General features: G+C 38.4%; 1 long non-coding RNA gene across 1 annotated transcript; it reads right to left on the bottom strand.

Moving 5' to 3' along the window:
* Positions 1–694: 694 nt before the first annotated feature.
* Positions 695–15,883, bottom strand: LOC116668721. Its single transcript, XR_004325961.1, has 3 exons — positions 15,872–15,883; positions 13,497–13,501; positions 695–767 (listed from the first exon to the last, which is right to left on the bottom strand). It is a non-coding gene; the product is annotated as an uncharacterized LOC116668721 (long non-coding RNA).
* Positions 15,884–16,853: the final 970 nt, after the last annotated feature.

Genomic DNA, 16,853 nt, shown 5'->3' with positions numbered 1-16,853 from the left:
CATACACCCAGAGCTTCCAGTCTTTGGGCCCTCACTTTTAAATGTTAATCAACAACCAAGAATTACCAGATATTTGAGGAAGCCATTTACCATGAAAGAGATAAAACAGAGAAGAGCAACTTGGAGGAAAACAATTATGTAAGGTAGGTTAAAAAAACAAACAAACTATTACTATAGACTTAGAGATATAAGAAAGAAACTACAACTATGAAACAAACAGGATGCTCTAAACATGCAGAGAACAAAAAATTAAAATTACAGATGTGAGAGCAGAAATGAAAGAATCGAAGGTAAAGTGCAAAAGATAAGTAGAGGTCTACCATCTAAATACAAGTTCCAGAAAGAAGAGAAAAAAATGGGGGTAGGGAGAGAAATGAAGAAAATAATTCAGATTTACAAAACAGAACCAGACTCACAGACATAGAAACAAACTTATGGTTACCGGAGGGGAAGGGGGAGGGGGAGGGATGAATTGGGAGTTCCAGGTTTGTTAGATACCAACTTTTATATATAAAATAAACAACAAGGTCCTACTCCATAGCACAGGGAACTATATTCACTACCTTGTAATGGCCTATAATGAAAAAATATATGGAAAGGAATACACACACACACACACACACACACACACACACACACTTATGTATATCTCTTTTCTTTATCCATTCATCTGTCAATGGACTTTTAGGTTGCATCCATGTCTGGGCTGTTGTAAAAAGTGCTGTTATGAACACTGGTGTGCACGTATCTTTTTGAATTAGAGTTTTCTCCAGATGTTCGCCTGGGAGTAGGATTGCTAGATCATATGGTAACTCTATTTTTAGTTTTTTAAGGAACTTCCGTACTGTTCTCCATAGTGGCTGCACCAATTTGCGTTCCCACCGACAGTGCAGGAGCATCCCTTTTTCTCCACACCCTGTCCACCACTTATTATTTGTAGACTTTTTCATGATGGCCATTCTGACTGGTGTGAGGTGGTACCTCATTGTAGTTTTGACTTGCATTTTTCTAATAATGAGTGATGTTGAGCATCTTTTCATGTGTCTGTTGGCCATCTGTATGCCTTCTCTGGAGAAATGTATATTTAGATCTTCTGCCCATTTTTTGATTGGGTTTTTTTGTTTTGATATTGAGCTGTGTGAGCTGCTTGTATATTTTGAAAATTAATCCCTTGTTGGTTGCATTGATTGCAAATATTTTCTTCCATTCTGTAGGTTGTCTTTTCATTTTGTTTATGGTTTCCTTTGCTGTGCAAAAGCTTTTAAGTTTAATTAGGTCCCATTTGTTTATTTTTATTTCCATTACTTTAGGAGATGGATCCAAAAAAATATTGCTGCGATTTATGTCAAAGAATGTTCTGCTTATGTTTTCCTCTAGGAGTTTTCTAGAATCTGATCTTACATTTAGGTCTTTAACCCATTTTAAGTTTATTTCTATATATGGCATTAGAGAATGTTCTTACTTCATTCTTTGACATGTAATTGTCCAGTTTTCCCAACACCACTTACTGTCTTTTCTCCACTGTGTATTCCTGCCTCCTTTGTCATAGATTAATTGACCATAAGTATGTGGCGTTATTTCTGGCCTTTCTATCCTGTTCCATTGATCTATGAGTCTGTTTTTCTGGCAGTACCATATGTTTTGATTCCTGTAGCTTTGTAGTATATTCTGAAGTCAGGGAGCATGATTTCTCCAGCTCCATTCTTCTTTCTTAAGATTGTTTTGGCTATTTGAGGTCTTTTGTGTTTCCATACAAATTAAAAAAATTTTTGTTCCAGTTCTGTGAAAAATGCCATTGGTGGAAGTTTGGATTTATGGATTTTTCATTTAAAAAAGCACTGTAGAAGTATTTAACTTTTTAAACAATATGCATGCATAATTTTGATAAAAATTAACAGGAACAGAAGGAGGAAGAAGAGGTAAGGAGGACAATCAACTCATGAGAAAGTAAGAAATGTGTACCCCATGGTTCCTTTGGAAACTGCTGGATAATTTTGAATGGTTGACTCTGTAGTTTGTATGAGAGGAGGCTCCATTTCTCATGTGAAAATTAGCATAAAAGACAAAAGAAAACTGAAGAAGTGTAGGTTTAGAAGGAATTAAGTATAATATTTGGAGGTTCTTTATTGTACACAATGGTTGAAAGCAGTTTGCATTGAGGTGCTAATATTGGAGTCTATGGTTTGTACAGAGATGTACAAAAAGATATTGTTATCTTGGGGAAAAAAAGACACAGGGAAAATCATTTTTTTCTGTTTCTGAACTTTCCACACTGGGATTGGCACAAAGTCAATGCTCAATAAAGATGTGCTGGCCAAATAAAAGAATCTATAAAAATAGCTCATAAATATGGAAGAAATTTTTGGTGTGTTAGACCAAGAAAATTAGGGTGACTTAAATTAGGATGAGTAAAAAGTAATGGTGGTCATGAATTCTCACCAGAAATTATTGAAAAGCTATTGTTCTGTGTTACATTAGCAACTCTCTTGAAAAATCCTATTACTGCATAATAGGATTCAAAGCCACCTTTTAAATCTTTGAGATTTAAATGAACTTGCCTTGCTAAGTACATTAATTTCTTATGTGCTTGAAAGATATTAAGATAAAAAATTATAAAGTGATTGTTACTCCTCTTTGACCCTAAAATGAGTGAGAAAATAAGATTTTATATTTACATGGAAAATTTTATCCAAGGAGGCACAGCTCTTTGAAAAAAAATCAGTGATTTTTCATCACTGTGCCACTGTGAGTTAGCTTAGGATTGTGTTCTGTGTCTACATACAGAGACACCTAAAGGAAAGCATGGTGATAAGGACTGCTCATTTTCTCTGTGGCTGAAGGGGTATGGAACTTTGTCTTTAAAGAAAAGTATGCTCAACTATATATATATTTTTTTTTTCATGTTGCTGCACATGGCATTATTTTATTATTTTTTTATGGCTGAGTAGTATTCCATTGTATAAATATACCACAACTTCTTTTTTTTAAAACATTTTTTATTGATTTATAATCATTTTACAATGTTGTGTCAAATTCCAGTGTAGAGCACAATTTTTCAGTCATACATGGACATATACACACTCATTGTCACATTTTTTTCTCTGTGAGCTACTGTAAGACTTTGTGTATATTTCCCTGTGCTATACAGTATAATCTTGTTTATCTATTCTACAGTTTTGAAATCCCAGTCTATCCCTTCCCACCCTCCGCCCCCCTGGCAACCACAAGTCTGTATTCTATGTCTATGAGTCTATTTCTGTCCTGTATTTACACTTTGTTTTTTGTTTGTTTGTTTTTGTTTTTGTTTTTTAGATTCCACATGTGAGCGATCTATATTTTAAAAAATTACCTTAAAAATGTATCTTAAGGTTTAAAGTAAAGAAATGACTTCCATAAAATTAAAACCATGATTAATTAATATTCTAAATTATTGTGGGGAATAATCTGTCTTTGTTTGGTTTTCTAAGGCTGTAGGGAGTCAAGGGGACAGGGCCATCTAGTCCTAACCTTAGAATACTTGTTTGAAGACAAGGTCTAGCATCCATGTGCATTTCTTTGCCAGAAGATTATAACTGTTTGATTTCTCCAGAGAAAGTTTTCCTCCTCCCTTTCTTAAAAATAATACAAAGGGGGAGGGTATATCTCAAGTGGTGGAGTGCATGCTTAGCATCCCCGAGGTCCTATGCATGAGGTCTTGTGCATGAGATCCTGGGTTCAATCCCCAGTACCTCCTCTAAAAATAAATGAATAAATACTCTTAATTACCTCCCCCTTCCAAAAAAAAAAACAAAAAAACAAAAAAACAAAAAGAAAGAAAGGCTACAAAACAGGGAAGGGATAAATTAGGAGTTTGGGATTAACAGATACACACTACTGTATATAAAACAGATAAACAACAAGGACCCACTGTATAGCACAGTATATTCAATATTTTGTAATAACCTATAATGGAAAATAATCTGAAAAAGACAGATGTATGTGTGGATGTAAAGCTGAATCACTTTGCTGTGCGCCTGAAATTAACACAACATTGTAAATCAACTATATTTCAATAAAAATAAATTTTTAAAAAAAGAAAAAAGAAAGAAAAACATAGACCTCCTTATGGCAAAATCTAATAAACACATCTCTTTATCACTCTAAAAAATATATATATATGAAACAAACAAAAAGCCTAAAATACTTGTAGTCATTTTCTGTCAAACACAGAAAATTTTGCAAATGTTAAGTTGTGGCAAAAATGTTGCGGATTCCTTTTTGAATTTTAATTTCTTCTGGGTTTCGAATTCACTCCCACTTAGGCTACTCCAGGTGAATTAGACAGGAGTTCCACAGCGACTTTCCCTGTTTCATCCTTCATAAGGTTTATAGGAGGTGGTGGAGAACCAGGACCAAATTACACTTACTGTAGTCAGGGCTTGGGATCCTTAGCTCCACACAAGAGTTCATCATTTGTACAGAAATATAAATAGAAATTTTAGTTGACTATGTTTATGGCTACAGCAGTCTTGGAGATATACTCTGGGTGTATTCAATGCTGTCTTGGTCATTATAAAAATGCCCACCTAATGAGCTGATTATTAACAAACAGAAAGGGCCAACAGAACTTCAAAGATGTTCCCCCCGCCCCCTGTAAGTCTTACTTATCAGAATGTGAGGTATTTATTTGTTGAAAGATACGTTAAGTTTCTGGCCTTGACAATGTGATCGTTATTAAATTACTGGCAATGCTAAGGTTTGGGCCAAAAGTGAAACAGGTGGAGAGATTTTGTTTAATGTTTTGTTTTGTTTTGTTTAAACTGCTTATAATCCTGGAATGGCATCAGATAAACTATGTCTAAAAAACTGAGTATCAAAAATAAAAGCCAGTTATTTGGGGATAATAAGAAGGAGCTGAATATTGTGATATATTAGATACAAAATGCTTAAATTTTTCAGGCAATTTACTAAGAAGATTTTCCATTAAGAAAATTAGAGGGAAGGGTGTAGCTCAGTGGTAGAACGTGTGCTTAGCATGCATGTACATAAATAGATAAATAAATAAACCTAATCCCCCCCTCCCCCAAAAAGTTAGAGCTATTGGGAGGAGGAAGAGGAAATTGGATGGAAGTAGTCAAAAGAGACAAATTCCAATTATAAGCTAAATAAGTACTAGGGATGTCATATAACATCATTAATATAATTCACACTGCTGTACATTATATATGAAAGCTGTTAAGAGAGTAAATCTTGAGTTTTATCACAAGGAAAAATATTTTTTCTATTTCTTTAATGTGGCTGTATGAGATGATGCGTGCTCACTAAACTTACTGTGGTCATCATTTCATGATGTGTACGAGTCAGAGCATTATGCTGTATACCCCTTAAACTTGTGCAGTGCTGTATGTCAATTATAAATCAATAAAACTGGAAGGGGAAAAGAAAAAAAACCAAAGAGACAAAAAGAAAAATAACGAAAAAGAAAATCAGAGCTATCTTACCAATGCTATTTTTTTTCCTGCTAATTTCTTTTAATTTTGTAAGTGTTTAAAGCAAAAAGGATCACATGGTCCTTTGGGACTTACATTTGACATCTATACCAAAAATCAAGGAGGTGGCAAGGGACTTATATGGTTGCAAGGTTTCTGCATTTTACATGAAGTGGTACAATATTAACTCTAGACCGTGAAGAGTTACAGACATAATCTGTAGAGTAACCCAGTAAGAAAATACAAAGAACTATAACGAAAAGCCAATAGATAAAATCAAACTCTAAAAAATTTTTTTTCAAATGATTAAAAAGAAGGCAGGAAAGTAGGAAGAGAGGAACAACAACAAAAAAACCCCAGTGAGGACAAACAAAAACAAATAGTAAAATACTGGACCTAAATCCTACCATATCAACTGTTACATCAAATGTTAATGGACTAACATGCTCCAAGCAGACCTTGTTTTCTTGAGTTAAAGTTCTAAGTTCATTTTTGGAGCTGGTTGTTCCTTATTTTGGGAAAAACCTACCTGGATGACTCCTTTAGTAACACAGCGCAAGGATCCACCCATTGTTCTGGGGTGCATTGCAGACAGCCATTATTAGTAATCTGATCCTGGTCCAGTGACAGCTAGACCTTGGCCACCGGCTTATTCCCTGGGTGGACATATGTGGGTCAGCGACCAGCGGGAGCTGAACCGAGAATGAGCTGGAACACTCGGGCACCCAGCATCTTTGTCCCAGGTTCCCCTGGATGGAGGACTGACAAGAGGAAAGTGATTGTCACCTTCCTATTTGGAGAATCAGCAGTCTGTGTTCCCTAACTACATCTCAGTAAGTTCTTTATGAGGTGCAGCCATTGTGCCCTGATTATAGGCAAGAGGGAATCGAAGAGAAGGGCAGTGACCAGGAAAACGGGGGATTGTTGAAACAGGGAAAGGCCAGTTTCTGGAAAGGTGTGGTTCAGAGGAATCCTGGGTTGGGTGACTAGGCCTCATCTTCCAAGTTTGGTGGTCACAGCGAAGAGTAGGTTGAAAACCAGGCAGCTTGTCAGGCGTAACCAACTTATGCCATGTGCCAGGACACTGTCCCAGGTTTTTTTTTATGCACATGACCTGCCTCCCTATAATCGTATAAGGGACTTATTACACTAATTTTATGGTTGAGGAAAATAATGCTCAGGAAGGGTAAGCGACTTGTTTTTTCCTCATAGGAAAACAGCTAGGCAGAGGCAGAGCTAGGTGGGTTTTTTGTTTTGTTTTGTTTTTGTTTTTTGTTTTTAAATTGGAGGTGCTGGGGATTGAACCTAGGATCTCGTGCATGCTAAGCATGTGCTCCACCACTGAGCTATACCGACCCCCAGAACTAGGCCGCCATCTGACTTCAACTCCTTGACTCTTTCCGAAAGAACACACCTGTCTCAAGAGTCAGGAGACTCACTTTAAGTCTGGGATAGCCCGTCAGAGTCAAGGAATTAGGGACACTGGGCAGGAAGGTAAGGTCAGCTCACCTAGAGGTCTCCCTTGGGGACGGGAGTGGGTTCCAGGGCGTGGCCTGCCTGGGCCTGCCAGGAGGAGCAGGTGAGTCCTGATAAGATGAAGGAAGTGGATTAATCTGCTTAGAGAGGAGCACAGATTCTGCCGTGCCTGGAGGAGGGGCAGTGGAGGATCAGAGCTGCGGGGGGTTTGAACAGACCCCAGGGCCTGGATGCACCTTTAGGGAAAGGTCTGTCCACTGACTTGAAAAAACTTTCCAAGCCCAGTAATACAAGTCACTGTAGAAACAGAATGACAAGGACCCTCCTTGAGATTATCCCTAGAGGGAAGACAAGAGAAAAGGGGAGTGAGGATGTTCCCAGGCCTTTGATCTTGTCTACCTGCCTGCCGCAGGCCTCTCCTCCCCCGACAGGAGGCTTCCCGAGGCAGGAAGTGGTGTCATTGTCCTGGGTTTGTCAGCACTCTCCTGCTCTGAGTCATCCGGATTGTTGGCATAGTTCTCCCGAAGATCTCCAAGTAGATAATTGGCTCCCCTTTCAGGGGCTTGGCATCGTGCTGAGCGGCAGATCACTCACCGAGCTGCCAGACTTCCATTCAGTGCGGGATTTCCTCCTTGAATGTCACTCAGGGGACTTAACATTACCTTACATTAACTACCTCTAAGTGGGAGGAGGAGGTCATAAAATAATGGACAGTTGAATGAATTACAGATAATTTTAACTACTCCCCCAGTGTGAAACAGGAATATGGTTTCCAGTTATTATTCCAAACAACGTTAAAGAAAACATCTTTCTACATAAATGTGTGTGTGTGGGTGAGTGTTCCTGTAGGAAAGATCTCTAGATGTGGAAATGAAGGGTCATTTAATTTAAATATGGTAAATTAAAACAACATGCAGGTAAGCATTTATGTCATTTTAATTTAGCATATTTAAAACCTTTTTATGATGGAGATTTGCAAACAAATATAAAAGAGAGAGGGCAGTATAATGAGTACCATCCAGCTTTTACAATTATCAACTCACAGCCAACCTTAACTTACCTGCACTCCTACCTTTTCCCCTGTCTTCTCTCCCCTTGGGGGGATAGATCTCTGATTATTTTAAAGCAAATCTCAGACTTTGTATCATTTCATTTGTAACTGTTGCAGTAGCATCACTTTGTTCTTTTTTTTTTTTTAATAGAGGTACTGGGGATAAAACCCAGGACCTCCTGCATGCTAAGCGAGTGCTCTACCACTGAGCTACACCCACACCCCCATATTCTTTTTTTTTAAAGCCTAACCACAACACCATCTTTGTACCTTAAAAATTAATAATTTCTTAATATCATGCAGATTGATCATTTTAAATCTGAATAGATTCTTAAAAATGGTCCTTCAAAAAAAAAAAAAAAAGAAAAGAAAAAAACTCATTTACTCTTCCACCAACAGTGCCACTGCAGGCAGCAGAATTCTGGAGGGAAAGCCAAGGTACAAGGGAAGGAACTTGCATTAGCCGATTTTGCAATGTGAACAGTGACACCAAGAAATGGGACTGTAGCAAGAGCGGAAACTGAACCCACCGGCGGGCTGGGAGCGCTCCGCACACACTTAACTCCCCTCAAGAACAGTTTTGAATAGCAGACAACATCAAAAGGCAGCTGTGCTCTTCTCGGAATAAAACAGCTGAGCTAAACAACCAAAACCAAACAGCTGTACTGCCTTTGGATTTAGTGTTACATTAAAATTAGATGTTTTCTTTCCCCAGCCTTATTTTTTTTTTTTTAACAGAAAGAAACAATTGGAGAGTTTTATTTCAGACATAAATGTTATGTTCCAATCATTTGCACACAGCTCACAGTGAAATGTTTAGTTATTATGGAAATTGGATTGATGGCATTGTCACACATAAGTATAGCCCCTCTCTCTATTGTTTTCATTATTCAACACTGCTTAATTATTTAGAATTTCCCTGTGTATGAACACCATTTATGATCCAGGAGCCGAAGTGCAGATGCAAATTGTTCAGTTATTTTATTTGTAAAAAAAATATAAAAATATTCCATTGATTTAAAACAACTTAAACTTGACTTTTAAACAGATTTTCTTTCTTTCCTTTATAGAAAAGTTAATTATTATCTTACAACCTAAACTAAATGGAACAATGCAGGCAAAGAACAAAACAGTCTTAATTCTTTCTTACAATAAGCCTATAACCTTTGCCCCAAAAAGGTAATATTATTCATTAAATTTTATATGATAAAATATTACATCTTTATTGTAGAAATATGGTTAAGCTGAAAGAAGGCAGTAAAGATTCCAGTAGTTCCACCATTTATTCTTCAGATGTAGCCTGGTCCTCAATGCCAGGCGTCAATCAGAGGTAACCATTGGCCACGTCCTGCCATTTGTAAATCCATTTTGCAGACTCAAGGGTTATACTTTATACTCTCCATTCTCTTCTGTAATCTGCTTTGTTTTCTAAATAAGTCATGATAATTTTCCCATGTCACTAAACATTTTTCATGATGTAATTAACATAGTGCCACAAAAGGGTTTTTAAATCTTTTTCTCCACATGCGTACATTTTGGGTGTGAGACTCTCTTGAAGCAGGAAAGAGAAGACTGATTTGAGACCAACGCTTCTCAAAGTATGTGTCATGCAGGACAGTTTTTAAAATTCCCAGCCCATTGTGGACTTTAAAAAAATGTGATAAAAATAAAAGAAATGAAATATTAATAAAAAACCATTTTCAAGAAAATATTAAATAATTAATAGAAAAATAAAATGATAGTATACCAAGTACCAGCCCAAACTTCTTAATATTAGATGTGATAGATGTAAAATAACTCTGTGCAATTGTCATATAAATTTCTGAGGGTTTATTCTCCCTATTTTTCGATAGCTTCACAGGTCCATGACAGTTACATGGATTACACACTTTAATTACACTGCTTTAAAGCTTTCCAAGAACATTAAATAAATGTTTCTTTTCATAAACAGTCAAGAAGGGAAAGGTTAAATACTAATTTTAATTTGCTATTTGAGAGTAGAGCCCACGACCTTCAACTCTCCCGCATTTTCCACACACAGGAAGGGATCTCAGGATGTCCAAGTGGATGGTCACACATGTGTCATTCCTTCGGCTTCTCTTACCAACGGTCTTGGTCCCGCCTTCATGAACTGCATTGTGTGCAAGAAAGCTGTCTTTCTCTCTCCTCTACCACAAACTCCTTTAAGAATGATTCCAGACTGTTCTCTGAATGAGCCAACCAATAAAGAAGCCCCACACAGATCTTGCTTTTACTATGAACAATTGAGGGATACGTGACACACAATAAACTGCACATATTTAAAGCATGTGATTTGATAAGTGCTGACATATATATATGTACCTGTGAAACCATCTCCACAATCAAGATCGTGAACATACCCATCACCCCAAAGTCTTTTCATGCCACTTTAAAATTAATTCCTCTTCCCTCTCCCCACCCTCCCCTTTCCCAGGCAATCAGGGATCTGCTTTCTGACAGTATAATTTGCTTTGCATTTTTAAGAGTTTTGTATAAAGGAAACCAGTCCTGTATGTACCCATTTTTGCCTAGCTTCTTTTAATTACGTTAAATACATAGTATATGATTATCCTGAGATTCAGTCATGTCACATGTATGAAGATTTCATTCCTTTCATTGCTAAGTAGTATGCCCTGGTATGGACAGAGCCCAATTTGTTTCTCCACTCACCTTTTGAAATTTATTTGGTTGGTTCCAGTGTTGTACGTCAACTATATCTCAGTAAACTTGGAAGAAACAAAATATTGGTTGTTTTCTTACTATTGTGTTGAGTTCTTCATATAGCCCAGATGTAAGTCCTTTATCAGATATATGGTTTGTAAATTTTTCTCTCAATCAGTGTCTGCTCTGTTCTGCCCTTCTCTGTGTAGATCTGGGTCTTAATCTTATAAAGACACCGGTCATTTTGGATTAAGGGTCACCCTAATGACTTCATTTAACCTTAACTACCTCTTTAAAGACCCTGTCTCCAAATACTATAACATTCTGAGGTACGGGGAGTTAGAACTTCAATATATGAATTTTAGAGGGACGGAATTTATCCCATAACAGCCACCTAACTGAAAGGTGAACCACTTATTCAGAAGGGCTCTATTTAGAATCCATTCAACACTGATAACTCAATGGAAGATTCTAGAAGTGAATTTCAAATAATGATGCCGTCTTGCTCATGAAACATGGATTCTCTCTAGCCGTTCAAACTACATGACATTGGCCATATCCACCTCACCAAAGGGTAAGCCTTCCCAGAAAACAGAACAAGACAAAACAAAAACAAACTCTTTGTGCATTGTGAGTCATTCTCCCCTTTTGTTAGCTGCTGAGCTCTGAGAGAAGTTAAGCAACACCTTACCGGCTGTAAAATGGAGATGATAACAGTATTTGCCTTATAAGGTCATTGTGAGGATTCAAAGAGATAATCCACATGAAACCCTTAGAACAGTGCCTAGCACTTAGTGAGGGCTTAAAATGTTAGCTATTGTTATTTATTCATCAAATACATGATGAATTCTGGCTTCAGACTAAGCGCTGTGTGAGATGATGTGGTGGAGTCAAAGATAAACCAGTCATGAACAGAGGATCAAGTAAATGATTAACCTATTAATAGTATTAATAACTACCAGTTACTGAGCACTCCTGTGGGTCAGCTTCTATGCCAGGGGCCTTATATTGATTATTTCATTTATGCTTCAAAAATATATTGCAGAATAGGTCTTACTTGTCCCATTTTCCAGGTGAGGAAACTGAAACTCCTTGGGGTAACTAAAGTACCATAAACCATTTAGTCATAGATGTGAGCTTTATACCAGGCTTGGCTGATGTCTACGTTCTGCTCCCTTCTCTGTGAGTTTGTGGTCATAGAAGAGACACTGCCTCTGTACCAAGAAGTACACCCCAGGAAAAAGTGTGGTGTGCCTTAAGAGAGAGACTGATTAATCGCTATAGAGATTCAAATAGGAAGAGACACTTCCCTTTGGGGTTTTAGGGACAGCCCGTAGGAGAGAGATAATTTGGGCTGAATTTGCACATGTGGAATCAGCAGGGCTGGGGGATGGGAACATTCCTGGACATAAGACCAAACCGCAGGACAGGAAATTGTGGTTTTTAAATGAGGAACGAAAATGAGTTTGGTTTGACTAGAATTATGTAGGAAGCCTTCATCAGCTCCAACTTGAACCACTGCGCCTTTGTTCTCCCTCTGACTTGCTCTCTGTCTCATCCTTCTTTGGACTTGGTCCCTCATATCTTGTCCTCATTCCTGGGAGATGGATGGTCTTTCTAAATCTGATTACTTTGTTCCCCTGCATGAAATTCTCCAATGTCTCCCCATCACCCACATGATAAATGTCTCAACTTTAGAGGGACTGTGACGTCTCCTATCTACTGCCTAGTCACACTCCCTTATATTTTCCCTTTTGCATCCTATGGCCTGCAGTATTGAACCCCCAACTTGTAGCTGGGAGAACCCACCCACAGCCCTGGTCTTCACACACGCTGTTTTTCTTTTGCCTTTCTTGTCCATCTGGAAAATTCTACTTTTATTCTTTGGTTTCTGCTCTTAAATTGCCTTCCTTGAAGCCTTCTTAGATTATCCTCCATCCCCTCCTCCAGGCAGACATGGTCCATCTTTTTAAGCACCTAGTGCATTGGGTGTGTGATCATTAAATGATTATTACTATGATGATGATGATTATGTTATTTAGTTTCCTTTTTTACCTTTTTAAAGGCAAAAGCTGTGTCTTATTTTCACTTCTGTGTTCTCAAGCCTCATTAAGTAGCCAGAGTATAATGAATACTCCTGGAATAAATGAATGAATGACTGTATGAGCGAATCCCGGGACTCTATCAGCAAGGAAGGTTGAGGCTGGATCTTTGGGAATCTAGATGGCAGCTTTAAGTAATTCAGTTCTTTTATTTGTTTTGTTTTGTTCTGCACTGGGGAGCCAGGGACAGTTTTTGAACAAGGGTGATTAATCATGGGTTAGTATGTAAAGCTTACAGGAAAGACCAGAGTCAGGGAGACCAGGAGGCTATTATGAAAATGTGGGAGAAAGGTAATGAAGACCTGAACTGGGGTTATACTAGAAAATATGTCACTTTACCTCTTTGACCAAGGAAAATATTAGTGGGAAACGAACTGCACTTTTCATTTAGCAAAATTCCCCCCAAGATCCCGGAGCTTAAATAAATTCCTATATGCTCCATTTCTCATGTCCTTCTGTAAAATGGGATTGCAACTGATGTGTGCTAATTCCTGATATCAGAAGTTTTCACTGAGTTGTGATCCTGCAGGGCAGGGACTATATATGGAGAACCTTGAACCCCTGGCACCTTGAACAGAACTTGGCTCAAGACACATTTGCTGAAAAAAAAAAAAAAAAAAAGCCTTTCAGTGTTGTCACGTTCAAGTTAGTGGCTCTGCTGTGATTACTCCTTTGTTCTTCAGTCCTCTCTGGTCCTCTCCATTCAGACAAGCAAACCCTCTCTTTCTGCTGTGTGTACTTTGATAGTGCCAGATCGCCCGCCTCTGTCAGCCTCTTTGTCTCCCCAAATCACATTTAGACTCTTTAAACCAAAAAAGCCCATTGGCTTTTCCCAGCTGAGTTCGACTCCCTATCTTCTCCCACCTGCTTCTGACCACCCCCCTGAAAACCCCTTTGATTCCATGGCCTAAACTTAAATTAGGTGCTCAAGACCTGCTTTCTGGCAGGTGATGGGTCCTTGGAGGAAGTTAAGTTTTGGCTTTTTTCATGAATCTCGCCCCAGGTCCCTGGTTCCCATATCTAGCTGAGTGTCACGATCAGGAAAGCTAGTTAAACATCTACATTCCTGATGCCATTCCAGCCTCACTGACTCAGAATTTGAGATGGCTGCGGGCTGAGGCCAACGGGAGGCCCAGGAGTCTGAATTCGAAGGATTCTGACCTTCAGACAGGTCGTTGCCACACTTGGTGTAAATCTCTTCCAAGGAAAGCCAAAGGGCAAGGGAAACGGATAGGGCAGACTAGGGGAGGCAAAGGACCCACAGCCTAGTCTGGGTCTGACTGTGCTCTTGAGGGTAATCTGTGCATTTTAAATTTTATATGGAAAGTGTACATTTTCTTTAATGATTTTCAAAGTGAACATGTGGATGCATCTGGTGGTGCTGGGACTCGCTGCGACATTTCTGTTACAAGCAGGAATTTCCATGAAAACTAACAGACCTGAATTCTTTTATCTTACAATCCTAGAATTGTTAGGAATCTTAAAGGTCATTTAGTGGGGCATGCACATTTTTAAGATTACCTTAGCTATCCAAAGGACAGGCCATGACATCAAGATTAGCAGTGAACTTAATTCTGCTGAGCAACCCGGGCTAGGTGTTCCCGGAGGCTTCCTGTCCCCAGCATCACTAGCAGAGACATCAGGGGGTCCCGAGAGTAAAGGCTGAAGCAGAGAGACCTGGGGGGGAGCATACAGGAAAATCAGGAGATAGGACTGTATATGAGCGGAGAGGGTAGGGCAGTCCGGGTAGGAGCAATGTTTCAATGCCCTCCAACAGAAAGGAATTTATTTACTCACTCACCAAATATTTATTGATTATCTCCTTGGAGCCTGATCTGATACTAACCACAGTTCCTGCCCTCAAAGGGCTCTCAGTCTAGTGGGAGAGCCAGATACATATTACAATGGAGGTTGATAAGTCCGACAATGGAGGCAGATACTAGGAGTAAAGTAAGAATATGCTGAAATCCTGCAGCCCACATTCCTCTGCCCCACTCTTTTTTTAAACCGCCAACTTTCTTTTGTGTTTCTTTAAAAACATAAATATTTTCCTCTGTGGATGATGTGACATATGAATATGCTTTGCTTCATCTCCCTCCTCCTTCCTAACCCTGTAATTACAAAGCTTTCGTTGGGTGTTAGGGACCAAGGGTAATTTATGGCTGTTGATATCAAACGGCAACTCTGTGAACGTAGATTTCAAGATGTTTCAGGGATGGAGTGGATAGAAGCAAAAAATTAAGAAACAGATTGAAGGTGCCCCAGATTGATATGAAGACAGAGAGATGTAGAGAAAGGAAGAGGAATTAATTGGAGCCTGAGAAGGAAAAAGTATTTCAAACATAGAAAGAGCTGCAATTAGAAACATTTCACACAACATAGTTTAGACATGTATAGTAGAAGATAACCATTCAAAGAGTGTTAGTTTACTGATGAGCAAGGGGGAAAATGTATCCTGACCTTTTAATAAAGAACCACATGGATCAGAGGTGCTGCAGGAAATTTCAAGGATCCCAGGGAAGATACCATACTATTATAATCTATTGTTACAATTTGTTAACTTAATTGAAAACTAATAATCAAATCGGTGTAGTCAGTAGGAAAGTTACTCTGAATGATGTCTGATGCTTAAAATTACCTTATTACTATAATTTAATTAGTTAATGGCAACTTCCAATACAATTGAAATAACAGACAAATAGCTTCAGAGAAAATTTAAAAGATGGCCCTAGATTATATAATGTTCTTATTGCAATGGAATCTTAAGTTGTTTTATATAGCTTTTCATTTTTAATAGCTAGGTTGATCTGTGCTACACAGCTTTAGTTATTAATAGATATTTTATAATTCAGGCCTCTCTACTCAAGTCAGTGTTTCCCTTTCATTTTTTTCTGCTCCTGATGCAAGACAGTCCCACAACAGGCGTTCAGAAAACATTGTTGACTGATCAAAACCTTGAGTAGATGTGCACAGACTCAGAGTTCATAATTTTGTTCTGTCATGAAATAGAATAAACAAAATATGGATTCCATAATCCATTGTCCTTTAAACCCAATTATTTTTTTTTCTAAGTATCAGGAAACTATTTGTACTTTCTGGATAGACTTCCTCCAATAAAAGTGAGATCTAAATTCAGCCTGCTTATTCAGAGTACAGGCCCAGCACTTAGATGGTTGGAGAGTCTGTCTAGAATTCAGAATTTACGCCAGGTGGACTTGCAGCCCCTGGAGCTGACTGATGGAGTCAATTCTTCTACCCCGTTCTGTGCTGCAGGCATCGGTCACCCGGACTCTGCGGTGTAGCCCGGTTGCCATGGGCAGACGTGTGAGCTAGGACTCTTTTGCATGCAAAGGAGAGCACCTGTGACTATACATATTGCAAATTCAGTTGCAGGTGTATTTGCAAATTGGATTTGGAGGGGGAAGTTTAAGCAAATCCTTTGGAAAGCAGATCCCTCCAAGGTGTGAGTAATGAAGAAATAAGAAGAAAAGTGACAATCAAAAACCTATTAAAATCTAGTTTCCAGAGAAGAATCTGACTGTCTCATGACATTTATGCTTTCATAGCTAGACATTTAACAGTCATTTTGTGCCAGTTGCTTCCTTTATAAATGCCACCTGACAAATTGTTCAGTTCTCTGTGTTTCTGAGACCCTAATCCCTACCACCCTTAGGTGTTTGAAATGAGTCAGTGGCCCTAAGGGAGGAGACTCCTCTGTCCTGGGTTCCTTTATAGGAACCAATAAGGATGCCTCAAGCACCAATCTATGAGATCAATCATTTGTCCAATCCACTCATTCCATCCTTTTTTTTTTTTTTATTCAGTCCTCCAAATCTAGGGTAAATTATTATGGCAAAAAAAAAAAAAAAAAAAAAAAAAAAAAAGCACTAAACCAATCAGCTGTTTAAAAACCTTAAATCTGGGGATAGCAGTGAAGTTCTGTGTCTAAACTAAAGGAAGAAATGAAACTTTTTGTTTGCATTCTTGTTTGCTTCTCGAATTTTTTGCTTTTGTTAAAAAGCCACTGCACCCACCCCTTCCAAAAGTTTTAATCTAATTGTTCAATTTTACACC

Source organism: Camelus ferus, chromosome 14, assembly GCF_009834535.1.
Source record: "Camelus ferus isolate YT-003-E chromosome 14, BCGSAC_Cfer_1.0, whole genome shotgun sequence".
Lineage (NCBI taxonomy): Eukaryota > Metazoa > Chordata > Mammalia > Artiodactyla > Camelidae > Camelus > Camelus ferus.
This window is presented reverse-complemented; position numbering and strand designations above follow the sequence as displayed.